Source organism: Mugil cephalus, chromosome 5 (genome assembly GCF_022458985.1).
Source record: "Mugil cephalus isolate CIBA_MC_2020 chromosome 5, CIBA_Mcephalus_1.1, whole genome shotgun sequence".
NCBI lineage: Eukaryota > Metazoa > Chordata > Actinopteri > Mugiliformes > Mugilidae > Mugil > Mugil cephalus.
The window spans coordinates 8,685,416-8,712,852 of NC_061774.1; the positions used below are offsets into that span (position 1 = coordinate 8,685,416).

The 27,437-nt window shown below is 44.8% G+C and overlaps 1 long non-coding RNA gene across 1 annotated transcript in view; it reads left to right on the top strand.

Annotated features, from left to right (window-relative positions):
• Positions 1–603: 603 nt before the first annotated feature.
• Positions 604–27,437, top strand: part of LOC125007878 — a 75,307-nt gene continuing 48,473 nt past the window's right edge. The window contains exons 1-3 of the long non-coding RNA XR_007112814.1: positions 604–956; positions 6,759–6,817; positions 11,213–11,339. This is a non-coding gene — a long non-coding RNA (uncharacterized LOC125007878). The remainder of the gene's footprint in view (positions 957–6,758; positions 6,818–11,212; positions 11,340–27,437) is intronic.

Below are 27,437 nucleotides of genomic sequence, written 5' to 3' on the forward strand. Positions count from 1 at the left end.
CAGAGATGGGCTGCTGGGCCTGGGTTCAAAGGTAAAGAGGAGAGACCTGGGTGAGGAAAGAAGATAGGGCTCTTGGCAGGACTCACTCTCAGACCGGCTTCTGTCACCCATCTTGCATTTCACCTCAGCACACTGAATAATTCTTCTGAGGCGCCCAGAATAAAAATAAGCCCTCGTTTTGATTCTATCTAACTTATCTTGAATGTGTGTCAAAGGATGTGAAGACTTCTTAAAGCAATGCCTGAGTCAAATCTTAAACACTGCCACTAATTAGCCGGTAAAGTCAAACAGGCCTGGAATCAGAAATCAAAAATCAGAACAGGAAAGCTGAATTTAGGTGCATTACATTTTTAAAACATTATATTAATTTGGCACCAACAGGTGTCCCAGAAATGTGTAAACTACAGCTTCCCGTATTTCTCATCACATTCTCACCAGCTGTGATTCATATATTCGTCAAAAAACTGATGATGTCGTATTCATTGCATAATCGTGGCCATAAATGCGCACAGCACACCAGGAAATGAACCTCGCCGGCGCATCACAGGGGGGTAGGATGATGTGGATGTGACTGGTTATATAAAAGTATAGGGCACAGTGGGAATGAGCCAGATGGAACGATAGCTGCCATTTTAAAGAGCAACGCGCTTCTTTTGGACGTTTCGCTCCGGCGTGACCTTGTGAACTTGCCTTCGTCGTGACCTCGAAAATTCCCAGATGTGGCTCCCCGAACACCCCTCCACATCCCTGAGCTTATTTGTGCAGGCTATTACCCAAGCAGGAAGTGACATCAACGGGTCCAAACTAAAAATATGTCGCAGGACGGACTCTGTAGGATGTCCAGGACCGGTGTTTGCATGAAAGGATGCCTCGCACCGGCTCCACAGAGTGATGCTCACTGAAGGCTGCAGGGAGAGCCCCACACAGGCGACACAGACAGACGCACGGGAGGCTGAGTGAGTCGCCCTCTGACTGAGTGCTTTAACGCCGTCACTTTCATCCATGCAAGTTCAGATGTGGTGCCATACTTTGCCCGTGCGTGAAGCCGGTGATGCAGAACACAGGCGATGCCGTGAGAATTAAGGAATTTTGTCGGCGTCGCTATAAGAGAGAGAGAAGGGGGGGCTGCGGCGTGTGATACACTATAACAGAAAACACATCTGCAAGTGCAGGAGAGGACTGAAATCGGTGCGAGATTGCTCGGTGCGCTTTTGCGCGTTTTGATTCAATAAAGTGAGTAGATTAGACTGGATTAGATTTCTCACGACGACGGCAATGAAAGCAAGCGATTCGTGTGAAGTTTGCCAAGTTGGATGTGTGTCTTGTAGCTTTGTAAGCGTCTCCTCAGCACATGAATGGCGTCTATTTTTATCCGCCCAGTGCGCGTGTGTGGCATCCTCACCAGGGAGGCTCTGACAGACCCTGCCGTGCGTCCAGACGGAAAGTGCTGCAGTCACGTGGTGTCTGCGATTATCCACCCTCACGTCAGGTACAGCCTACTGCTGTTTACAGGCCGTTTGAGGGAGTGCTTCTCTCTGCTCCAGAAATGAAGATGAGACATTTGTACTACTATTGCAAGTTCGGACTACTGAGGAATAGGAAAAACAACAAAAAAAAAAACAACAAAAAAACAATCATATAATATTAATGGTGATCCGTCTGTTTAATTGTCAAAATATCGTTGAAATAAACATTTTAATAATTCCATATAATATATATTATCAAGTAAGTTTTAAATGTAAGTGTAAAACTGCACTTTTACACTACGTTGCACATCTGTAAGCGTGCTATAGCCTGTTGATAAAATAATTATGGTTAGACTTCTCATCACAGAAGTACGTCTGCCTGTCAAAGACCAACTGGCAGATGGACATTAGTTTTGAAGATGATGAGCAAGCTGCTGGCATCACCTCACCACCTGCTGTCCTGACTGGCAGCACTCAACTTGGCATGAGGTATAGAGGTCATTGTCTACAGGTAATAATTATACATGGTTGTGCGAAGACACTGGTTAACTAAACCTGGGAATCAACTCCTGTCAAGTTCCACTACTGCTCCCGGCTAAGAGACCGAACAGGCAGATTCAGTCTACTTTTGGCCATATTTAAATTAAATTTAAATTGAAACTCTAGTGTATTATTTTGATACATGTTTACATGTTGTGTTTGTGTCCTATAATACAACCACGCTACTCATTATTTATTGAAGCTGACTCCTCTCTGAATGTGGCACAACGTGAGTTCGGGTAGCTTCCAAAGGCAGTTGTGCAAAATTAGTGTGCAGTGGGGCCGCATAACACTTCTTGGCACCTGGGCCTCTTGGCTTTTGATATAACTGAATTGTCCTATTGTAAGTAGTGTTGTAAGTTGAAGATCTTCCACTATAATTTGACTATAAACCACTAATTGCCTTTGAGTGAGTCCTCTGCATTCCGAAATAATGCATGAGCTGTACAGTACTGCTGCTACTGTACGTTTGGCACGTGTGTGCAGCAGCCTGTAAGATTACCGGTGTATATAACTCACGCTGCTGTTGCCTGCCTGTCTGTAGTGATAGCTTCATTATTCATGGTTGCGTGTAGACAGCAGTGCTTAATCTCTGGGTTGAATGGGGCAGCTTGTGACTCTGGAAGTAAATGCTCGTGCTCGGTCAGCCTTATCTGGCCCTTGTTGAGGAATGGAGAGGCACCTGAAAGAGGGAGAACTGCAGAGCTGGGCCTCAGGGTGGCAACAGCAGCTAAACGCTCCGTCCCGTTGTGGCATTTGAGGCCAGTAGTAATTAGCCAGCCTGGACCTGGGAGCAGGGCCATATATTCTCAGTGGTGAAAGGGTCTGGGCAGGGGGTCTATTGGCGCTCGACAGGTGCAGCGGGAGGAAGGCGTCAGGAGTTTAGGGAATCGAAACCAGAGATGGGGCCAAATGACAGCTTCTCAGGCTTCTGGGGTTAGATGCTCTCTTTCACCCCTGGAGGCTCCAAAACGCAGCGAGAGCCTCCCCCTGCGATCGTGCACGTGTGAATGTATGTGCTTTAATGCATGCATTTTCGCGTGTCTTCCAGCAGAATGTGTTTGTGTGTGAGATGGTAGCTGGCGTGTGACACCGGGCTGGAGAGGTCAGGAGGGCATGTTTTCAGTTGCAGCAATCATCTGTCGTACTTCATCTGGCTCACACTTGCACAAAGAAATTGGGAACATTTTTTTGTTCAAACACCCATGTGTCCTCTCGTATTATACGACACTCCATGAGCAGCTTTGATCATTCGGCGGTAATGGCGGTGATTAAAAAAATCCTGCCGTGATGTGCTTTGACATGTTTTGGATGGTGAGTGTCAGCTGTGTAACTAAACTGAGGATTAATCTGCAGTATACATATATCTACTGTAAAGGAGACACACTACGCACTGTACTGGCTGTTACGGGGAGGAAATGCTTTGGTGCCGACCATGTCATGTTTTTTCTCGCTTCCTGGCTGTTCTGCTTGAACTCAATAATCCTGGTTACAGCCATTACAAATCCTGCTGTCTTGACTTGAGACCCCAGACAGGAGACAGGCTCTGCAACTTGGTTTCATTTAGCATTCCTCTGGGCTTTACGGGCAGGTGTTTAACATTACTGGCAGGATATTTATTGGCAACTTTAAAGGCAACTTTTTTTTGCTTACCTCTCAATTAGGCACACACACATACAATGTGTGTACTGTAGGTACAAGCATGCGCGCATGCCAGCACACAGGCTCGCCTAAACACATAAAAGGATGTTCCATATGCGACAGGCCGAAATTGACAGTATGGAACATGTTATCAGTCCTTTCTTCAACACTGTCCCACCCTTAATACCTTTTGAGACACAGATCGTCATCCCTAAAATCCTCCCTGACCCGTGACCATCGTTATCTCTCTGTATGCCCCCCGTTCCCCTTCACCCATTATGCCAGGTCAGTGTATGATGTGGGGTGGAAATAGGGTTGGAGGCATGATGGGATGTGTGGCCTGTAATTACCAAAGCTTAGCAGGGCCAGTGGCTGTGATGTGCAATTCTCAAATCAAGGTGCAGCCTGAAGACTCAGCCAGCACCACTGCTGCCCTGTGCTATTTGATTGCTGGCAGCTGGGTGAGCCATGTCAAGTGGCAGGCTGGGAAATGTGAAATCCCAGATAAAGCACAGAGCCCTAAAAAGCCATGAAGCTCCAGTAATGAGGAAAGTGATGGGGTTTCGGGTTTGGGCATGCTTCGCAGACAGGCAGCAGCCAGTGGTAACTCCTTCGACCTTCCTCTCTTCTTAGCGTGTCTGTATGTGAGAAAGAGAGGTGAGGTGAAGGTGTTTGTATATTTGACTTTTCTAATCCTGGATTTAGAAGGATTCACCAAGCTCCAACAATGCAGAACCGGTGGGTAGGTCAGCACAGCTCCAGATATACCCAACCTAAATCCTCTCGGGTCATCCTCAGACATAAATCATACATCTACAGCACATCCTGCCTCGGCTTCTCATGTTTTCCCAGGGCCAGTTCCTTTGAAAATAGCCGTCTGTAATGTTCACAGCTCAAGAGCAGCAGAATGATTCCTGATATTAATGGCGGTCCGATTTTGAACAATTCTGGAGCCGTTGTAGCAGTTAAACGCATTCCTCGTTTTGTGGAGGCCATTATTCCTGCTTCTTAATCACCCCTTCGGCTTTTATAACCTCCCCAAGCCTTAGTGTGTGGCTGGAGGGACCACATGTGGGCAGAGAACGGGCCCTATTCATCAAGCTCCTAAAAGTCAAAATTTAGGTTTAGGTGAAAGATAAAAGTAAATATTCCTAACCTTTACGCACACGCGGAATGAAAACTTCTTCTATCTTGTTCTTAAGAAGCTCCTAGGGTATTTTCGTCAGTTAACAGTAAATAACAGATGACAGAAACAAAACAGGCTTCTACTACTATTGTGGATAATAATAATAATGCATTAGTGGAAGCAGCGTAATGAAAAATAGCTTCATTGCATTTTTTGATCCAATAGATACCTTTTTCCCTCTTGTATCAGGGTTGAAAATAAACTGTTTCAAATCTAATCTAATTTAAATCTAATCATTATAGTATAAACTCTTTTTTTTTTTTTTAAATAATTACTGATTACATGTCACAGATGGTGTATCAAACTCAAAACATTCAAAACTACACTGAACATGCGTACAGAAACCTAATGTTTTGTCCCAATAACACATTTTATGGGGACTGAAACACAGAGGAATAGGTTTCATCAGGATGCGGGAAATGGAAACACATCCAGAGTGGAAAATAGGTGACCTCTACTTGCACCCAGTATCGCTACAGAGGACATAGAGAGGTGCGATTATGCTGCATGTTTTTTTGTTTTTTTTTTGTAGTAATAACAAAACTGTTGTTCTGAGTGGTTCATCTGCTTAGCTTAGATCTGAACTAATAGTCTATTTAGCGCAGCTAGCCGCTAGCCTCTTGCTTGTAACTGACAGTATGTGTGAAATGGCTTGTCTCGCTGATGGTTTAGTTACAGTTAACTGAAACACCTGGGTGCTCAGACACCAAACAGACTGCCTGCACTGTGATGGGTTGACACGCTGTCACGCTAGGCTTGATGGCATAATTTACTCAGGTCACAGTCATGCATACTATTTAGCAGGGTGGGAGTGGGGGGGTGGGAATGGGGGGGGGGTTCTGCATAGGGAGTCATTGCTTGTTTACCCTGCGCCTGATGGCCCCCTGCCAGCAGCTACGGCAATTATCACCTTGGAGGAATGTGGGACTCCCGTGTTAAATTCCCTTTGACCCCCCTGTTGGAGGAGGTCAGGAGGTGGGTGCTCTCTCCGGGGTGGTGGCTGCGACAGTGGGGGTGGTGTGGGTGACAGTCACCGGTGGGTCCAGGATTGGGCACTGTGTTTGTTTTGTGCGTCCTGGAGACACCCTTGATCTCCATCCTCAGTCCTGCAAGCAACCGCTGTTTCTGCAGACCCCCAACACGGCAAACAAGATTTGCATGTGGCGTTTACAAAGTAAATTGGTTTCTTAATTTCACTTAGACCAACACCAAAGGGGGTCTTGGAGCATACAGGTTTTTTTTTTTTTGTATGGCAGAGGGTTATCTGAGGGTAACTCTCAAATTTCGCCTTGTAGCTGAAGTTCATTACGTGGAACAAGGTTGTTGTTGTTTTTTTTGTTTTTTTTTCTAGTGTACGGGCTTTTAACAAGTTTCTGCCCCACTATTACATTTGGGACATTTGGGCTCAATAAATTGGCCCAACCACCAGCGCACACACCGAAGACCTCAGCATTTGTGATTTTAATGTGTTTGTTTGTCTCAAGCTGTTTTTAGTACACAAGTGTAAATCACAACTTTACAAGTAAGCGTAGCCCACTGTAAAGGGTGGCTGTTAATGTGCATGTGTGAGGGAAAGTAAGTGAAAAAAAGAAAAAAAGAAAAAGGAGACAGAGGGGGAGAGGGGGTTCAGACATGAGAAGTATATTATATCTGATGCTTTTTCTGCTTTACAAAGGAATTAGATGTCCACATATGACATGTGTAAGAGCAGGAATGTGCAAAGCTCCCTCACACCTTTTTTCCTTTTCCATCTCTCCGTGCCCCATATCGAATGTCTTCATGAGAGTGAAGTAAATACTTGGAAAATAGTATCATATGTGCTGTAGGGAGCGCACATGCCATGGAAATCAATTACGTATGGAATCACTATTTTCTGACCATGATTGATGCTGCGAGCTTATGCATTTTTATCTTCACTTTCACAGGCTCTCTATCAGGGCTGTCTGCTTAAAGGAGTGCAGTCTTCTATCCAGCTATGGCTGAGGTAAGATACCAAAATCATGTGTTTGTCTGCCTGCTTTAGATGACTGTGTTGACATAATATATAGGTACAGTTTCTCGTGTGATCTACTGCTGGAGGTACACTTTCTGTGCAGTAATAGCTTCAAAGTCAGCAGGGGAAGTGGGTGTCTTCCTGAAACGTTTCACCGATTTTAACCTTGGTTACCCTGTGACCAGCAACTGTGGTCTGTCCTGAGTAGTCTGCGTTAAGCTGTGCATTGATTAACTCCTCCTTGAAGGCAGCCGTCCTTGAAATGTAGGAGCCTTTACGCGTTGTGACAAACCAAAGTATCCCCGCAGTGTCATCAGATCACCACGCCACTTCCAATTAGCGGTCAGCTCGGACCCTTTCTGCCAGACTGGAGAGACGGTGGAGCTGCAGAAGGCCAGCGATGTGTCCCAAAGGTCTAAAACGCTCATAAGTTATTCATCCACGCATAGGCACATGAAACAACACGCACACACACATACATATTCTGTACCAACAGCTGCCAGCTTGAAGAGCATGTAGCAGAATTAAGGTGGGGTAAGGTGGGGAAAGGGAAGGGCACATCAGCCGTTTCTCTCACACACACAAGACACAATCAGCTCATGATCCGCACCTTCTTGTCAGGAGTTCAACTTCTCCGAGTTGTCATGGCAACGCAATTTACTCCTCTAAAAGGGCTGTTCTTCTCTTTTTCAAATTGCACTGTAATGTTGGAGGTGGTTGAAAGGGAAGGGCGGTGGTAGGGCTCACTTCACTGTACTCTGATAAGGAGTTCTTTGCGGGGTAGGCTGTGATGTACCGAACTTGAAAAGGCGTTTTGATCTTGGTTTGTATGCTAATGAGTCTGGTTTTATGTGTGTATTGTAAAGCAGCTCTTTGCTTTTGCTTATTTATACAGCTTTATGTGGAGCCTTTATCCATTAGACATTATTGTGTCATTTGCATTATCCTCATTCCAAAGATAATTGCAGCAGTCGCGGGGTTTCCTTTTATTTGCCTGTGCTGTGTGCGCTAGGGCAGAGGCAGACAAACTCTCTAACTCGTTTTTTTTTTTTTCTTTCTTTCTTGTTGTCTGTTTGATAGCCTGACTGTAAGTAAGCTCCTCTCACTTTGCAGACTTCTGTCTCCCTCTGCACCCTCGCTGCTGCAGCCACTCATCCACAGGCAACACACTCATTCACACGCGCTTTCGCATGACTAAACAAATGCACAAACAGGACTTCAGCCTCGACGGGCTCACGCACACAGAAAATACTCTCTTATTCACTCAGTAGTTATTGTGGTAGTAAAACCGGAGAGGAAGGACGAGGGAGACAACGGGAGAGAGGGAGCTACTGAGACGGGGAAGGCGGGGGGATGAAAAAGGAGAGTTATAGCCCAGAGAGAAGTATTTTATCCCGAAGCGGTTTTTAAACACTGCCATGTCCATGACCCAGTCATGAGGACAAACCATTGCTCCGTCCTGTAGCTGCTGCACGGACAGTGCGAGAAACTGAAGTTGCAGTAGTTATATTATGGAAGAAAAAAAAAACGAAAAAACGAGGGATTTGTGGTGTGTATTTGCAATGTCAGAGCTCAGGAGCTTACTCATGTTGTCCTTAGAAGGAACTGACAGCTTCTGGAGTGTGTTTTTTCTGCTGTTCTCACTTTTTTTTTTTCCTCTGCACTTCCCCTACTCTGGCTGTGTGTTAGTGTGTGCGTGTGTTCTCTCTGGTCCGCTGCTTTTTTACAAAAAGGAAGACCAGGCCGCCCCATTCTTTGTTTTGCTTCTTGTAGGAAACTAGCAGCAAATTGTGGCTCAATGAGGCGTTGCTGTTTTGTAAGGTCTGATAAAGTGCAAACGAAACCGTCTGGGCTGCACCGGCCTGCTGCAGTGTTTTCCATTGTGGCTTGGCCTATGAATGTAGGTCTGTGTGATGCTTGGTTAGTGTTGAACATTAGGGGGGCTGTTGGACGTAGGCACCATTCACGCAGTTTTAAGAGCTGTTGTCCACCGTGCTTAATTGTGATGAGGGTTGATTAGAGCTCTGCTCAAGAGCAGAGGGGAGTTTCGTGTCTCGCTCGCCTTCAAGGATTTCAAAATCCCAATATTGCAGAGTTCTCAGATAGAGCCAACATGACACACTTGTCAAAGTGATCAGAGCAGGGCATATGTGTGTGGGTGTGTTGATGTGCGTGTGGGAAATATCCCAGTTTTTACTTCATTGCATTCATCCAACACCTGCAGTAACTACTTATGTTGGAAGTGAAGGCGGTGACTCACAGAACGTGCAGTCATTTTATGAAGATTTTGTAGAATTTGGGTACGCTGAGCCAAGCTATAAGAAGACAGACTAATTTTAAAATGATCTTAACACACAACTGGATCAGCCGTTCAAAACATTTCCAAGATGTGAAGCGTAAATAAAGATTATTGAACAATATATTGGTGGATTGTCATTTTTAAGATGGCAGCTGGTGATTTTTTTTGCCGTTGTTGTTTCTGGATCTCATTTGCCAACACCACTGGAATGCGTAGAGAACAAAATAGTAAGAAGAAACACGGATCAAGTTCAAGGAGTCAAGTAAAACAAACACATGGCTTGGGAGATAGACAAAAAGAGGAAGGTCTTGGGTGTGCCATGGCCCTTGTCTAAAGCGGTTATGGGGCCCACATGGGCGTTCTGCTCTCCAGAGGCTGTTGTTGGTAATTATCTGCCAGGGTGCACGTGTGGGAGTGTGTGCTGAGAACGGCCGTGTTCCTGCACTCATGTCTGCGAGGTGCGCATGGGATCGCTTGCTGTCATCCTGTGATCCAGCCCCAGACACGATGAAATGCGCATCCACTCACCCCGATTACTACTTTACGCTTGTGCGATCTATATTTTCCCCAAACCCACACATATACGCCCTTTATGCCTATCTTTTTCATACACTCTAGAGTTCAGAGACACGTTCGTGGAGTCTCCGGAGAGGAGCGTGGCTGGGGTAAGAGGCTGAAGAGCCATCTTCGACATGGGGCATGGGGCCCAACGGCACAAAGCCCCAGTCCCTGCTCCTCCATGTGGAAAATGGCAGGAGAGTAAGAGGAGGAGGGGAAGGAAGCAAAAAAAAAAAAAATGGAGGAAAGAGGAGGAGGGAGGGACAATTAGTAGGATCTGCTAATCACCAGGGCAAAACTCATTTAATTGACATGTGAAATTTGAATTCATCTAACAAGTCGATAGGCAGTACGACAATGGAGCAGTCGTCTGAGGTATGCTGGTGGTAGCCAGGGAGGGGAAGCGGCAGCTGAAGGCTGAGGCCAAGGTCTTTGTTAGAAGTGGCTGTGTTGTTAGGTGGGAAGGTTGTCCACAAGGAGATTATAACCCATTATGCCTTTGACCCTTTTGGATAAGTTTCTACATGGCTGCTCGTAGTCCTCCACTACAGAGAAGACACACACCCCAGCACAGGTTTTAATGTGTTAGTCCATTTTTTTTTGTTTCGCGGTATTTTCGGCAGAAACCAGAGTGAGTAAATAGTGTTTTTTTTTTATACCACAATAAAGCTGACCTTGATCACTTCAGTGGCTTGGAGGAGGAAAGAACACAAAAGAAGATGGACAAAGGGAAAAAATACAGCCATTCCTGTTTTTTTGCAGAAATCAATAAGCTATTTAAGGTCATCAGAAAGAAGCATCACAGACAAGGAGCTTCTAAGGGAAGGGAAGGCACATTAACTGTTACTGTCATCTCATGCAGTGACTGGAAAAAGTGGAAACCTTCTTCATTGTATATTTTTTAATAATTGCGTTCAGGTTGTTTAACTGTGAAAATTAGTTTAATTTGCAGAAAAGCAGTTTTAAACATTTTAAAACATCTTAAAACTTAAATTTGTCTCGCCATTCTTCATGAAATAATAAAATGAAAAATAAAAATTAATAAGAACATATTAGTGAATAGTGCAAACCCTTTAAGTTATAGCTCTCTTTTTCTTCCCCTCCACCTGTATTGCGGATGGCGCGTTCCGCCAGGTGCACCTCCATATAAGGAGTTTGAAAGGGGCAGAGTCCGGTTTGGCACTTCCTGGGTATAAAACTGCATGTTCAGGTGTAGCTAAGAGAAGAGGTAAGAAATTCAAAGTCATGAAATGATACAGTGTTTAAATTCTGGAGCGTATTATCCAGTTAAGAAATCTGCATCCATTACCACACAGCGCACCATCTGGGCGTTTTATGACTGAAAAAAATGACATGAGAAGCTGCATTTGTGGAGAGTGCGGGTTGCGTTTGAGAGATAGAGAGAGAGCAGGGTTTGAAATGGGTTACATGTTTTGTTTAATTCCTGTAAGTAATGGCCACGTGAAATACAAGCTGCCACACACACAAAAGAAATTGTCTAAAAAGATCAATGCTTTTGTGCCTAACAGATTTCAACTGACATCCAAAGGCCCTGATCTGGTCTGGTCTGGTCTGGTCTGCTCTGCTCTGGTCTGGTCTGCTCTGGTCGTACACCTGTTCCCTTAAATGACGTTTACCCAGCCGTCTGTACCACTGGTGAGTCCCATCCACTTGAAAAACACTGACTCACTTCAATGACTCAATTTCCCCCACTTTTCTGTGGCTTTTCTGTAAATCTCGACATTTAATTTTGATTTGCAGTGTCTGAATGACTTCGACAGTCACTACAACACACTACACAATAGTACTTCTGTGTGTGTTTTTTTTGTTGTTGTTGTTGTAATCACTATGCTAGCTGACAGTTTTATTGTCCAAGGTGGCTTTGTAGAAGTGGCAAAGTGTCAAAGGAGACTCAAGATACTTCCAAGTCTTTCAGGCAGAGTGTAATCCTCTTCCTTTATCTCTCTGGCTGATCTGGGCCAAAGCGTTGTGTGCGAGAATGATTCAGTGGCTGGCCGCATTTCTGGGGCTCTCAGTCACGTTTCCTCTCACTCACTGTCTCTCTTTTGTTCTCCAATTCTCACTTGTACGTCTGTTGCCGCGTCACGCTCTCGCCCGGTGACCGGCCCTCGCTCGGTGTCCACCTCGTCTCCGTTCTGCGTGGGGGCCGCAGTGATCAGTAATACGATGCTGCTCTCTTTTTATGATGGATGACCTATCACACACACACGCACACACACAGGTCCCACCTTGCAGTACTTATCAGACAGGCAACTTGGATTATGTCCAAGAATCACAGCTGGATTTGTGTGTGTGTATAGTGTAGATATGTGTGCATTTCTGTGGGGGGTTGGGTAGTGGGCTGCATCTGGGACATCTGATTGGTCCACTGGCACGGGAGCCAGGCAAGAGGCTGATTGGATAGCTGTGTGGAGACTAGCGTGCAGGTTTCTCTGTGCCATGTAGCTTTGCCTCCCAGAGCGCTGGCCAATAGCTCCACATATTGGATGCATTACAGATTAGACCCAATGCAACTGTGTGCACATGAATGTGTGTGCGTGCCTGAGTGTGTGCGTCCGCCCAGCTCATCAATGCGAGAGCGCTTTTATCCTCCATGAACAAATCGTCACTGTCTCCGTTCACCGAAGTGATCACAAAATGCATTTGCCTCCTCTCCCAGACTAATCATTAATTATTAACAGCAGATTTGTCCCGGCATCCCCGATCGATGCAGCAGATTCGTGCTGTTGGCGCAGACACTCGAGACTGATTTTAAATCCGTTTTAAGACAATCGGAATGTGATAATTTATTGAAAATTCTCCATGATAACTGTAGGGAATAGCTACATAATTCACTACAGAGTTTTTTTTTTTTTTTTGAGCTTGTTCAGTTCAAACCAAGTCATGCAGGCACAGCTTTTCAATATTATACTACTGTCACATGAGAAAAGGTGCACTGATGTGGGTTTTTCAGCAGACTTTAAACGTGTGCACGACGTGAATCTGGCTGGAATCCAGCTCCGTTTTCTGTCACACACAAAAAAAAGTGACAGAGGCTAAATTACGTTTTACTCTCGACTTGTAGTCATGATCTGCACAAGTTGCCGCTAAGCACTGTTTTTCGCTGAATGAAATGCCAAATGTGTGCAAAAAACATTCACTGAATCAAATTTTACCTCAGCAACCATCAAGGAGATACAACATCAGTGCCTCTTCAAACACACTGTGGATGAGTCAGCATGACTGAATACAAGGAGAAGCTTGGATTCATTCTCAAGAGTGAGCAAAAAAGAAATAAACCAAAAACTTTACTGGCACAGAGGAGATGTGAGGGAAGCTTTGAGAAGATCATCATCACCTCCCATGACCTTTTAAACCTGACAATAGATAAGAGAAGAGAAAAACATAGGGGATAAGTGAAGAAAAAGTGGGGAAAAAATAGCTCAGAGAGAGGAGGAAGAAATAAAAGAGTGCTGAAAACAGCGGCTTTCTCGTCTCATTGACACACTTGCCTATTAAAGGCTCCAACTCTGTCATTACGCTTGTCAACGCCACTGTAATTGATACAAGTAGTGGGCTAAACCGCAGAGGCTTATCATACAAGAGGCACGTGCACATTCATTAAAAAATAAATAAAATGTGACCATACTGCCCATATGGACATGGAGAAACGGAATAACAGACATACATACATATTCACACACATAAAACAGTCGCACCATCAGCCCGGCTGCACATGCCACGCGGTAGCTGCTTATTGAAGACATGGCTTCGCTGTCAACCCCAGACGGCTCTTCTCTGCCCACCTGTCAGAAAAAATCGTGAGGAAAATTCACCTGGCTGGTATCTCAATCTTCTTCAGCACTTAGCTTAAACTGGCCATCTGGCTCAGCCGCTCTGTCTGCCTCCATCCCTCCCTCTTTACTAACTCTCACTCTCCTCTCTCTTAGTCTTTTTAAAGCATGTCAGCAGTTACCCGGCGCAGCGGTCTTAGCGAGGCTGCTAACGTGGCTAAGTGTCCCTCTGCCTCTTAGTTAGTGGGTGCCGTGATTCTGCGTGCGTGTGTGCGCGCTTCACAGATGGCAACGGGAGGGGAGGGGAGAGTTGGAGGGGGTGATGGAGAGAGCTGTCTGAGGCACAGGCAGCTCTCAGGCAAGGCGGTCTGTCTGCGGGCATCTGCACTGGCAGCCCCCCCTGTGCCCCCCCCTCCTCCTCACACACACACACACACACACACACACACACACACACACACACACACTCTCTTATCCACGGCCACCTCACCATCCAGTGCCACAACTTGGCAACAATCCACAATGCAGAGCAGTTAGTGAAAGATCGTCGCCTTGACCTCAGATGTGTTACCACCAAGCTTCTCTGTTTGCCCCAGTGCACGATTCATTTGATAAATGATGGGGTGAATTATGCTTTATGGTTACATCAAGGGTAGAACAGACTGGGGGAACACATGGAGGCTAGAAGTTGCTTGGGGAAAAAGTGCCTGTGCGCACATCTGCAAATGTGCGTGCATGCATGGATTTGCGTGCCTGTTTGTTGGAGAACAAGTCTTTTATTGTGGAGTTATAATTCAGCGTGGGATAAAAGTCCTATTGAAAAGTTGACCCTTAGGTTTCAGAGGTGGTTATCTGAAGTATTCAGTATGGAGTTGTCCTTTTTTTTTTTGTTTCCACTCACCAAGTAACTTTTATTTCTATCTGTATTTCTTGAATAATTAATAATAAATTATTACCCTACTTAAAAGTACCCTACTAAGCACACGTGGATCCACACACACACACACACACACACACACACACACACACAATAATTTATGCAGATATTCTCTTTGAGGAATACAATTCTGACTGGCTTAGACTCTGCAGCAGAGCAGAGTAGGGTCTGACACATCTGTTCCTGAGAAATTCATGGAGGTTTGGGCACTGGAGGTGTTGGTATGCACTGATTAGCGCAAGGCTGTCTTTACCCAAACGCCGGGCTTCCTACTGGGCTTCCATAAACTGTTTACTAAGGAGTCTGTTGCCATGGTTTTCAGCCATGTCCCAATCAGCCTTTTTTTTTTTTTTTTTTTTTTGACCATTCAGCTTTATTTATTCCTCAAGAACCCTTGCCTTCTGCATCAACCAACTGTTGTACCCTTCAAACCAATTGTTCTAAATTGTGTATATACCACATTTCATTTATCTGCGGAATAGCAGGCTTGGATGATGATTTGAGCCTGATTGGATGAGCGTCGGGGAGAGAGCCTTTACAAGCCGACACCTCATGGGTGGTTTTGATACAGAGGCTTTGATGAGGGAGGCAGATCACTATCGTAATAACCTAATAACACCACGTTCTCTGTACGTTACCTGGAGTTCTAGTTAGAAACACATGTTAGCCTTGTTGTTTTGATCTCCCGAAAAGGACGTTTTTTTCAGAAAACTTACCTTAATGACACCCTGGGGCAAGATATGATAAAAGCAAGATGAGACCAACTGAAATGATCTTTTCCCTGATCCTGCATGTCCTCTCTCTTTCATTCTTTTTATCCTTTCAATTTACCCCTCGTTCTGCTTTGCTCTTCCTGTTTTCTCGTCCTTAATAACTGCCAAAAAAATGCGGCTCACAGATCCGACAAAGCTAAAGCGGCACAAACGCGAACGAGGTCCCGGCGGCACACCTGAGGAGGGGATTGATGCTAAGTGTGTCAGTAGGGTCAGGGGTTTGTCGTCCTCCTATAGGCGCCATCTTTAGTGTTTAACAGTCTTGTAAGCTGTTTATTTCGACCCTTTGCACCTCTCCTGACAGGAAGCTGCATCCTTCAATTGGATTACGGCTAATTAAATACTACACACGTGTAGAGTCAACAGACAGAGATGACGCCCCGTCCCCTGCCTTTGTCTTACTCCTCCTCCGCAGGAACAAATCTGCGGCTCTGCCTTGAATTGTTCTTTTTAACTTAAACATCCTCCACTGTTATGAATCTTTAAACATTTACCCTACTTTTTCTTGAATTCCCTCTGCTGAAGAAGCTAGATATTATTCCATCTTGTTGTTTTTTTTTTTTGTTTTTTTTTCCTCTGAAGCCTGGTGAACAATTTGACTATGGTCCAGTCAGGGGAAAAACATGTAAAATGTTAATGATAGATCTTGGATTTCATGCGACTTTGGGCTCTGTCTTAAAAGTATAAAACAATGGCTTGGCCCACATACACGTAATGGCCTTCAGAGCTATGGTATTCTAAATTTATATAAAAAAGTTGAGTTCTAGTTGTGTGGATTGATTGATCACTGTTTTGCCGAGGTAGTTAGCAAGCACGATTCTTCTCACAATTCTATTATCAATTTATTTCGCTGACGGGGTCTATGTATGTTTTATTTTATTTTTTTTACTAAGCTCCTTTTGCATCCTTATCCCTTGCTTTTCATTGGATGGTTTTGCGGGGACACAAGGTGACGTGTGACTATTTGCAGAGTGTAAAGATAACCACTGGGCAATTAATGAGCACCAAAAGGGAACCATTAGTGAAGTGTAACCTTTTAGTACTTTCTTTGGTGTGCGACGGGGGTTCAGAGGAGGGGAACTCAGAAGATAAACAAACGTGGAATTTAAATTGCACCATGCAAACGCAGCAGATAGAGACATAAATTTCATTGGTCTCCGAGGCGTGTTTATTTTGATGACTGTATTTATCTGCTGGATGAGAGCAGCTGTCGAAGGCTCCTCGCGTGAGCCGCGGCGCCAGTTGTTGCGCTGCTCTGACCCGGTGCTCGCCTCGCATCCGGGCCTTGAGAATTTGCAGGGTCAAATGCTTTCTAATTAAGGGTATAACGCAGAGTTTACTGCCACGGTGAAATGCAATTTGTGCTCGGGGTCAGACGTCTCCTCTTCACCGGCGTTGCTCCAGCGTGCTTGCTCTCCTCTGCTTTCTAATAATAAACCGGTCTTCAGCCTTATTCAGTCAATTAGTCAGATAAGTCATGTGTTCGCTGCTCACACTCCTACTCTCCCCCGTCTTGGAAAAGGAGAGCAGAAAACACAGACAGGAACGAGGTGAAACGACGGACTTCAACAATCTGTTTTCCCTGGTAACAGGCAGCTGCCACTCCTTAATCTTTGCCCTCCTGTGTGATAACATAGCCGCTGTGACTGTTGTTGTTCTTGCGGTTTGAACGTTCTGAAGAAAAACACAATTTCGCCTGAATGAGTGGAAGTGTGTGAAGTGAGTGACGGAGGGATCCACTGATCACTCTGGGAGCGCATTTAACACAAGAACTTCAAAGATGCTGGGAGCTTTCAGTGTCTTATCATTCTTCCAGAAACCCTCCACTGGATTCAACAGTCGCTATATACAGTACACACACACACACACACACACACACACACACACACAACCTTTAAAATACTTTATTATTTTTTTCTTTAAGTATATCTCTTTTTATTTCCTTCTGTAGTGTTCTTGTGCGTGTGTTGTATAATCACGACTACTGCCCTACATATCAGAGCTGAGGTGGAGAACCCATCAAGGGAAATGTTGTAATTAACAATGCTGCCATTCTCACAGACTTCTACTCGTATCTCTGGCACCATCTTCTCAGCTTCCAGCAACCGCAGCTCAACGGGAATGCAGGAGAGAACACAGACACACACACAGGATTGTGGGTTGTTTTTTGCTGCGAGGAATATGCCGAACACTGATCTAGACAGGAGTCGTTTTGCTTCAAATAAAAACCGTAAAGGGGGAGAGAAATGCAGTTAGGCGGGTTGCCACGGAGGGGAAATGCACACAGATGGCCCTGACAGACTGACAGACAGAGGATGAGGGGAAAAGTACATTAACGAAAGGGAGAGACACAAAGACACACGCAGGATGTATCTGTGCGCAGATACCTGCACATCTGCTGTAAGGACACCTCATGGATTTTGACTTCACGTAAGCGCTCGATTATGAACCCTGTGTATTGGACCACTGTCATGATCTAACCAGCAAAACCATCCGCAAATGTCTCAGTCAGACTTCAGATTAAATTCATTTATTTCGATGATGTCACCCAACCCAACTTTTTATGTATTTACTTTTATTCCTCCTCAGACGGTCTGACGTGCTACTTTTTTTGCATTTTAATAAACTAAATGATTTGTTAATTAAAAAGACGTATAGTAATTAATTACATGATTGTCAAACATTAGTTGTGGTCCTAGTTCTTCAATTACATATATCTATTATTGTGGATGTCCTTTATGCGTAGAGCTTTCCTTTTTAAACTGCTCCTCTAGAAATGTATACCACATATACCAGGACAACAAGACCAAATACACTTTGAGAGAAACATCAGCATAACTTGGAAAGACCTAGTGGCCATACCTGTCAAGTCCCCAAAGTTTTTTACTGAATGTACCTAAAATAATTTCTGTAACATTTGATTGTGGCTAGTATGAGGCGTCACTAATGGTTTTCATGGTTTCATTATGGAAATCCAAGGTTACAAGTATGGAAAGATGGTGTCCTTGGTCAAATGTTGAAAAGTCTGCGGTGACTTAATGTACAAGACTTAAATCTTTCTGAACCCATAAACAACATGCTTGCATTGTCTCAACCATGCGCTCCTCATAGCAGATACATTTCACAATCCCCTAAAACAAGGACTTTAAACATACATGTCATTGCTTGGCGACGGCGTTATCCCGCCATACTATCTCGACCACAACTGAGCAAACAGCCGCCCAATGAAAGTTGCCAAACCCGAGATAATTTCACTTTTAATCATACCGCCTTTCTACTGCCACAGCACGCTAAATCCTGTTACCCATCATGATAACACGAAGGAGGCATCCTTATGTAGTTTGGCATGCATGTGAACGCACTGAATATCAACCACGTTCAGTAGCTTCAGCAGAAAAGCGCCGGTATTCGTTACATGTATGATAACCAACAGTACATAAACAGAGGTGGCAGCAGGTGGGCCCCTGCTTGTGGCGGCTGATGTTCTGTCAGCGTTGGGGGATGCTGGGCAGGATCCTGCTGGGTCTTTTGTCACCCCTGCTAATTGAGTGATCCTGGTGACCTTGTCGTCGCTGCCTGGTAACACGTCAGCAGGAGCTGGTTTTGCTGCCTTCCACTTTAAATCATAACTAGATGTCTTGCTCCGTGATGGGTGGTTGTGGGATGTGCCGGTGCACTGATGGATAAAAAGATGGAAGGGTAGATTACGGGCGTGTATGCGGGGTATACCATAGTCAGGATGCAAGGCTGAGTGCAGTTTACCGGGTCAGCATCGATGCTCTTAACGTTTCTGCTTTGGTTCTTTGTACAACAAGAATAATTGAAATCGCAGCGCTTAAAGGCGTCCTCAATAAAAGCATCCAACTGTTGGCCTCTGACTTCATGATAATGTGGGTGGATGCATAGAAAAAGTGTAGGAAGACATAACAGGTTTAATGTTCCTTGGGATTTTTTCCTTTATGCATATGTGTAAAATGAGGAGGACGGAGGGACAGTTACAGTTTTGAAATTAGTATGCTAAAAACATATGAGAATAACACTTGACAGATGCTCGCAGGGTGAAATCATGCCCCATCTTATGATTTTTCATTAAGTATGCTATAACAGCTGCACTTGTACATCTCACTCAGCGGCGACAGCCACAGCATGCCAAGTCTTCAAAAAAAGAAAAAGGAGGAGGAAAAAAAAAACATCACTCATATTTCAATGCATGCCTTTGGAATCTCTTTCAGTGAACATGTGACACTTTCCAGATAAGTGTTTTTGTGTTAACAAAATGGAAATCTTAATTTTGCTAAGCTAATTATAGCCTGTAGCTCGTTGCCAAGCAACATAATGACAGGAGACAGCGGGGAGTCAAGAATCTAACCTTTGGCTGGATGGAGCCAAGAGGTGACATTTGGATTTCCTTCATATCACCTTCTATTGATGCGCTGCTCTGACTGTGGCTGCACTCTACGGCAGAAATAAAGTGTTCTTTAAACTAACTATATCGTTTAACACAGCGAAGGAGGAAATTTGCTTAATTTTAGTGAGAGAATTTAAAGCGTTCAGTCAGTGTCAGACCGCTTTAACAGAGTGCCATTCTAAAAGTGACAGTGCCTATATGTGGAGGTGCATGATTAATTATGCACTGTAATTTGCATTGGCTTTATAGTTCTTCTCACACTTTGTCAGTGTGAAAAATGTCATACTCCCACGATGTTAAACTGAATGAGACTAATATGCTGAGTTTTGAGGCAGAGGGACTTCTGTTGTTACCTTATGGCTCAATCCTACTATTGAATAAAATGCTTGAGTCCTTCCATATGGAGCATCAGCCACACAGTAAACCGTGCGCACCACAAATATTTAGAAATCACTTCCGCTGAAAGATTGGAGCAACAATGCACATAACGTGCAGCTTGACATAAGGTCACGACGTTTAATGAGACCACAGCATTTGTCTGAGTAAACAGTACTTTCAGTCTGCTCGTAATAAAAGCGCAGGCACATTTTTTTTTTTTTTTTTACGTCTTGCATTGGCTGAAGACGAGGCCTGTATGCTCCGAAAATGTCTTTCTGCTTGTCTGATCTTTCCTCCTATCGAGGGGCGGGGGGGCGGCTGGGGGGGAGTATTGGCGGGGAGGTGTCGAGGGGGATCCATGGCTCAGCGCCAAAATAGTTTTGAAGTATCTGTGAAAAGACTCCTCTTAATCCGTTTTATTTGCTCTGCTACCTCCGAACCATTTGTCCACGCAGACAGAGCTCCAAACCCTCCACTGCACCCAGCCATCTCAGGGATTTAGTGTGGTATAGCAGAGGTGCAAGAGCCCACAGACAGTTTAAAAAAAAAAAAAAAAAAGCCATCTGGCCGTTGGGGGGGTGAGGAGGGGGGGAGTGTTGCGAGGTGGGGGTGTTGGGAGGTTTTGGGGCGGAGGAGTCATGCTGGGCAATCAAAATGACGGACAGCAGTGAGAAGTGTTTTGCGGGCTCCCACATACATGCAAAGTAGCCCGACTTGTGAGCATTCACAGCTCCCTCTGGTCTCCAGGTAAACACTGACCGGCCAAGGTATGCGTGGTCTTTCCCCATCGCACTGTGTGTGTGTGTGTAATTCTGTTTGTGTATGGTGATTATGTGTTTGTTGGCTTGCTTGTGAAAGGATAGAGTGTGCTTTCTTGTTTTCACATCCATGTCAGTGGCCTGTGTATATGTGTGTTCTACATGAAAGGCTGCCAAATTTATTTCTGTAGTTTTTCTTCTTTATTTGCCAGTGATAGTGTTTGCCTGTAGAAGGTGTTTGACCAGAGAAGGCAGGGTGAGCAGGTGAAATAAACAGCATCCATATTTCATGAACCTTCAAAAAAAAATAACAAAAAAAAAACCTTAGATTCGACACAGGCTCAGTTCTAAGGACTCGGTGAAAGGGGCGCACAATTGTTCCTCTTCGCTCTGAGCAAATATTATAATCCTATTCTCTTATGCTTTCCATCTTGCCCTCTCTCCCTAATGTTCACCCCAATCGCGGCCCCTTTCCCTGAGTGAAAACCCCTTCCAATGTATGGAGGCTTCATTTTTCACTCTCCCTTTGGGGCTCTGTTGTCAGAGAGCAACCCTTAGGAAGTCTTTATTTCTGCCAGGCAGGGCCTCTTGCGTTCCTCCACCCTCTCCCTCCGTTCTCATGGCTGTCCCCCCCACCTGCTGGGATCCTGATCCCAGCCGGGGCAGGGCTTCAGCGGGGGACAATTACCGCTGCTCCCCAGCTTTGATCATCTGACCACATGGAAGCATAACAGCTGACCACATGTTTTAACAGACAAGAAGAAGAAGAAGTAAAGAGAGAAAAGAGGGAGAGTTAGAATAGGGTGAGAAGAAGAAAAGAAATTCCCCCTTTCATTTAAGTTGAGCCCAAAGTTCTATTCCACGTTGAGAGCTTTACAGAGAGTTAGCCAGAATGGCCGAATCTGTGTTTCAGACAGTCCCCTTTGAAGCTGATTATTTATTTGGATCAGGGCAACTATACTTATTATGGACTATGTCTGGCTACAGCCTCAAATAAAGTTCAGTTTCAATTTGCCACTCACTCTTTTGTGAGTGCCGCGGAGAGAGAAAGGGAGAAGCAATTTGAGGCAGCCCTTGTAAAAAGTGAGTGCTAAGTCTGCTGGTATTGTCAGCCAGATTGTCAGGAGGCCAACTGGGCTCTCCTGTCATGTTCTGGGCACTGTCTGGCTTTTTCTCAACCTAGGCCTCTGTTTCATTCAGGCAGCTTCTCCGCAAAGTCAGAAGCTTTTCATGTGGGCCAACAGGGGTTACCCTGGCAAACTGGCTCAGTCACAAAGTCACCCCTACATCCATAGCACTGGTAATAAATAACACGGCGGTAACTGCTAATAAATGGAAGGTAATTGTTCATATAAAGGTGAGGAAAACACTTACTGTTAATTAGCCAAAAAATAGTTTTGGCTGCATTTTAAATATCAGCTGCACAACTGAACAGACTATGTAAGTATTTACTTATGAAACATGGTACATAAACTAATTAGGTATGAATTAAAAAAAAACAAAATGGTTAAAGCTGATTTATCTGCTCGCAAAGTCCAGGCCAACAAAGTTAGGCGGAAGCTGAGGAGGCTCGGCGAGAGGGGAGGGAGTTTGCTTTGCTGCGGTTGTCAGGGATGGCCTCTTGGAGTGTCCCAATTGTGGAGGAGATCACTTTACCACATTAAGGGCGCCTCAAAAGAACCTCTTCAGCAGCACTTTGGCCCGGTCTCGAAGAACGGGGCTTGTTTTGACTGCTCTGCCACCTATTATTGTCAACGCCCCGCCGACCAACAGCTTGCTGCTGCCTCGGCTGCACTTCCAGCGAGACACGCTTGCGCAACATATGTGCATGCGTTTGCGCAAGAACACGCGACTGACGAAGGGATGCAAATGCACACATGCTGTACGTGGATCTGCGCGCCACGTACGCTTCTGTGCAAACATGACAAGCCCGGGGGCCACGTTGGAAGGACTGCAGTTGGCTTTGATGATGGCACTGGTCAGATAAAACATATGAGCGTTCGAAATGTACAAGGGAGTACGAGACACAGTCCATATATCATCATATGCATGTATGTAAATATTCCTCTGTGGTGAGCTGATGCTCAAGCCAATTTTTAGCAACTTTTAAAATATAATTATGCAACACTTGTTGATAATGAATGCGGTTGTTTTTAATGCGTAAATGTATTTGACTGTAAGACATGATTGTGCACATGCAAGGAGTACAACACACACACAAAGTGTCAGGTCTGAATGAGAAAATCTCTTAGCTGACTATTTGTTTATTAAATTGAAAAGACCATTGGGTTTGGATTCGCTATAATTAATTTGGGTTGACGCAACAAATGAAAAACATTACAGTCTTATGCGTTGCATTTGTCCCCTGCATTTAATAGGCCACTTTGAATTTTATGTAGGTTCATTTTTTATTAATCTCATTTTATTTTCATTTTATGCCAAGAGCTTAAAACGAAAGCTCGAAAAATCCGCTCTGCATTTTTTAAATACGACATAAATTTGCTTTAGTCCTCTCTAATCAAGGGGGAGGGAATCATGTCTCGTTAGTAAATGTAATTTTATTTTATTGTTTTTCATTAGATGAAATAAAGTGCGTTTCATAAGTGGACGCGGAAGTCTCATTGTTCGGCGCGGCGTGTGTTCACGTTTCCCCTCTAAAACTAAAGTTAGTTTTTCTCCAGAGACAGGGAGTCACTTTATGATGTGGCCCTGGCCATTTGTGTATCCTGCCTTACTTCATGATCATTTTTATCCGGCAGTTAAAAATAATTAACAAGTCATGCTCCTTTGTCGTCCGCCATTTTAGGTCCCCGCTCCCGCAATGAAAGGCCTTTCCATCAGCATGGTCACGTAATAGTGTCAGGATGCATTTTAAAGTGCAGTAATTCAGTGGTTTACACGGCCTCATAAAATACCGACATGCCCTGATAATGAGAAGCATGAATGGAAACTTGGAGTTCCCTGTGGCCCCTGTGAATGTGTGTGTGTGTGTGTGTGTGTTGAGTGAGGTGGGAGATATAGCTGGTGGGGAGAAAGGAAGTAAGCAAGAAAATAAGAAAGAACCAGAGCAGGAAAGTAAGAAACTTCAAGAATTAAAGCACTGATTGTTCTGCATTGAGAAAAATATGACTAGAGAGGTATTCTCTGTGTGCTGCCACGATAGAGAGACTGGTATGCGGGTTCAGAGTGGTGAGATTGACACTGAGGTTTTTCTGGGTTCCCTCCCTCCAGAGCGATATCATATGGACAAAACAGCAAAGGTCACAGACAGCTCAAGCACATAACTCTTGATCTCTCAGCCTGCTCTGACACTCTTTATGGTGTATTGACCTAGTGACAGTGTGTGTGTGTGTGTGTGTGTGTGCGCCCTGTACGGTCAGTGATATATGCACTGTAGATAAATGTAACTTAATCTGAATATGTGCGAGCGCAGGGCGTAGCGGTGGCGTGCGCGCACGCGCTCCAACGCTTGTCTACACGTCTCTCCCCGAGTGATCCGTGCCGCGCATCTTGTTGCGCGCGTCTTAATCTTACAGTCCCAACATCTTGTTGTCATGGAATAAATCATGATGCAGCGTGGAGGTGGTGGCAGGCAGCGCTAATCAGAGAAGCAGTCTGCTTGACTTCACACTCGCCGGGGATCTGGTAACTCAGCAGGTAGTCCAAGTACAGATTGAAAGTAACTCTGCCTTTCTGCGCTCAAGACACCCCGAGAGCCTCTGTTGAAGAGCACGACTGTTCCTTTATTGTTGAATAAATTGCTGGGGTTCCCATTTTTTTTTTTATTGTGTACATGTGATAGGTCCAGGGTTGCTCAGCTCCCAGTCATTTTCTCACAAGGTGTGTCAAAGGCTTGATGTAATTCAGATTTTACCTGTGAGACTGCAGCTTAATCGTCAGAAAACGCCTGCGTTTAAGTGATACTTGTTTAAAGAAATCGAGTCGGAAGTCGTGACTGGGCCGGTGATTTGTTAGTTTCAGATGGTCCCGCAGCATTAGTGACTTAAATCCTGGAAACCAACCCGGTGACCTTTCCGGTTAAGGTTACCACCACAAGGAGTGTTTTTCATCTCCCTGGTGTTTTTGTTAGCGCTAACAAGACTGACTTATAGCAGATTTGCACTACCATGCGTGTCGTAACCACCGACTAACTAGCAGTTATTCATCTGGCCAGCAACATAGTACTGGCACGAACGGGGACGTCTGATTTATATTAACAGCTCCGCGGTCACATCTGTGTTTATCAGGCAACAGCTTTGAACATGACTCAGCCAATCAAAACTGTCCGATTTCTAATATCTCCTATTGCTGAGGTAGCGTGTAAATCGTTTTTTTTTTTTTTTTTTTTTCTGTATAGCAGGCAGTTGCTGGGGCCAGTGCCAATGAGTGTGTGAATTACACCCATGCATAAAGCTGTCCTTGTGTCCTGCTGGCCAAGAGCTGCAGGGAAGCTGGAAATGATCGTAAATTAAGCAGCACTTGGCTGACGAAATCATACAAAATCTGGGATTGAAAGGAACATTTGGAGTGATTACTAGAGACCAGAAGAGGAGTTTCCATGAAGTAAGGAAGGCCGAGAAAGGTGGAGCACAGGATGTGCAGTATCGGAGTGCTAGACTACATAACAGACTGGAGGAAGAGATGGAGGAGAGGTCAGATTTGGGATACGTCTCTCATAGCAGTGGTCGTAAGCGCTCGGCCCAGCTGATGCCTGCCACTAGAGATGAATTATTCACTCACTTGTCAAATCAATAATGACCGGGTCTTTAGTGGCCTGCTCTCCCCATGCCCTACTTATTGGGTTTTTTTTTTTTGAAGGCAGGGGGGTGATACATCATCTGACAAAAGCTTATTATGTGTAGAAAAGATTTTTTTTCGGCAGTTTGCATTCATTTTAGTGGACATGTGGCGCCTTGCTGAGGAAAATTGGCTGTCATTTGTCGTCATTTTAAGGATTGTTTTTTGAAAATGTGAACTTTGAACAGAGTTACCCAAAAAACAAAACAAAAAAAAAACACTGAAGCTGGACTGAAGTGAACACGCACACAGTTAATACAGCAGTTTTGTTGAAATGGAATGTGGCACATAGGGGTGGAGAGGGTGAGGTGGGAGGATGGTGGAGGGAGTTGCAGAGGTTTGGGTTGGGGGCGGGGGTGGTGTGGGGGGCAGTTGCCATGGCTTTAAGGGCATGGGCATGTTTGGATGGCACGGCCCACCCCCTGCCCCTCTGCTTCTGTTCATGTGTCACTCACTGTCTTCCGGCCTGTAATTTTCCATCTACTGTAACAGTCTGGGCACATCGCCACCCAGGGAACTTTTAAAATAAATAAAGAATTCATTAAATAATTAGTATCTCCACAACAATCTCTTTTGTTCTGTCAATCTCGGAGTGCTCAAAAGTCACCCTGAGAGATGTAGAGCGAGGGAGCGTGTGAGTGAGTGGGGGGAGAAAGAGAAGGAGGGAGGGGGGGGGGAGAAATTAGTGGGAAAAAAATCAATTTAAAAAAATTAAAAGCATTGAATTTTTTGAAATGCTTTTTACTTATCCGCCATTGATTACATCTAATTGGGCCTCATTTCCTGAAAAAATTGTGTGTGTGTGTGTGTGTGTGTGTGTGTGTGTGTGTGTGTGTGTGTGTGTGTGTTTTCGCGCCCATGCATGTGCTCGCATGTATGTGTCAGCCTGTGTGTGTTTGTGACATTTCCTAATGGCTGGGTGCATAGATGATAACCACTTGGCTTGGAGACAGGCAGATATGAAAGGCTGTCACTCTAAGGAGAGACAGCTATAATGGCCCCATGAATGTGTGTGTGTGTGTGTGTGTGTGTGTGTGTGTGTGTGTGTGTGTGTGTGTGTGTGTGTGTGTGTGTGTGTGTGTGTGTGTGTGTGTGTGTGTGTGTAATCATGGAAGGGTGATGATAGGGGCCCACACTTGGGGCCTGGCCGTGCTTCCTAATCAAAACCTATCCTCTTGCTCGGGCGCCCGTGCGCTTGTGGTACGGTGTTTACATAGGGTGAGACGGAGCAGAACCACCTCTTTGTCCCCTCCGAGATTTGACATCGCCTCCCCCCCATCCCCTCCTCTCTCTCTCCCTCCTCACCCACCCGCCTGCCACCCTGTTGTATGTGAGGTTAGCAGCCTGGAACATCCTTGTGTTTATGAACAGCTTGCACAGGGGCTACACTGAATAATGGGAAACAGTCACATTAAAAGGACTTAATCTCTCGAAGTGACTCAATCACAAACACTCCTTGAAGTTGGGTCGTAGCATATATCTATGAATGAAAATAACCATCAACACTGTTAACTTTTACAACTCCAAATCCTTGGAGCTGGTTTGTGAAACTTTGACTCCCCTATGTCCATGGTGGAGGTGAACTGTGAATAAATTGCCTTGCTGTACTTAAAGAGGAGCAGTCATGAACGACACATGACAAACACAAACTAAACAAATGGGTCCGTTGTGTGTGTAATTTTCATTTAGTCACTTTAAAATTAAAGACCTTTCCTTCCCCCGTAATGTATTTACACGGCTGACACCTGTATCACACAACTGTGATGTCCTTACGTTTTTGGGCTACACAGATGACTATGATGTAGCTTCATGTTACGTATCGGCCCCAAAAACTCGCTCACTGAGCTGAAACTATTCACCATCTTCACTGAGTAACATTTGATGCTTTTTTTTCCAGTACAAAAAAAAA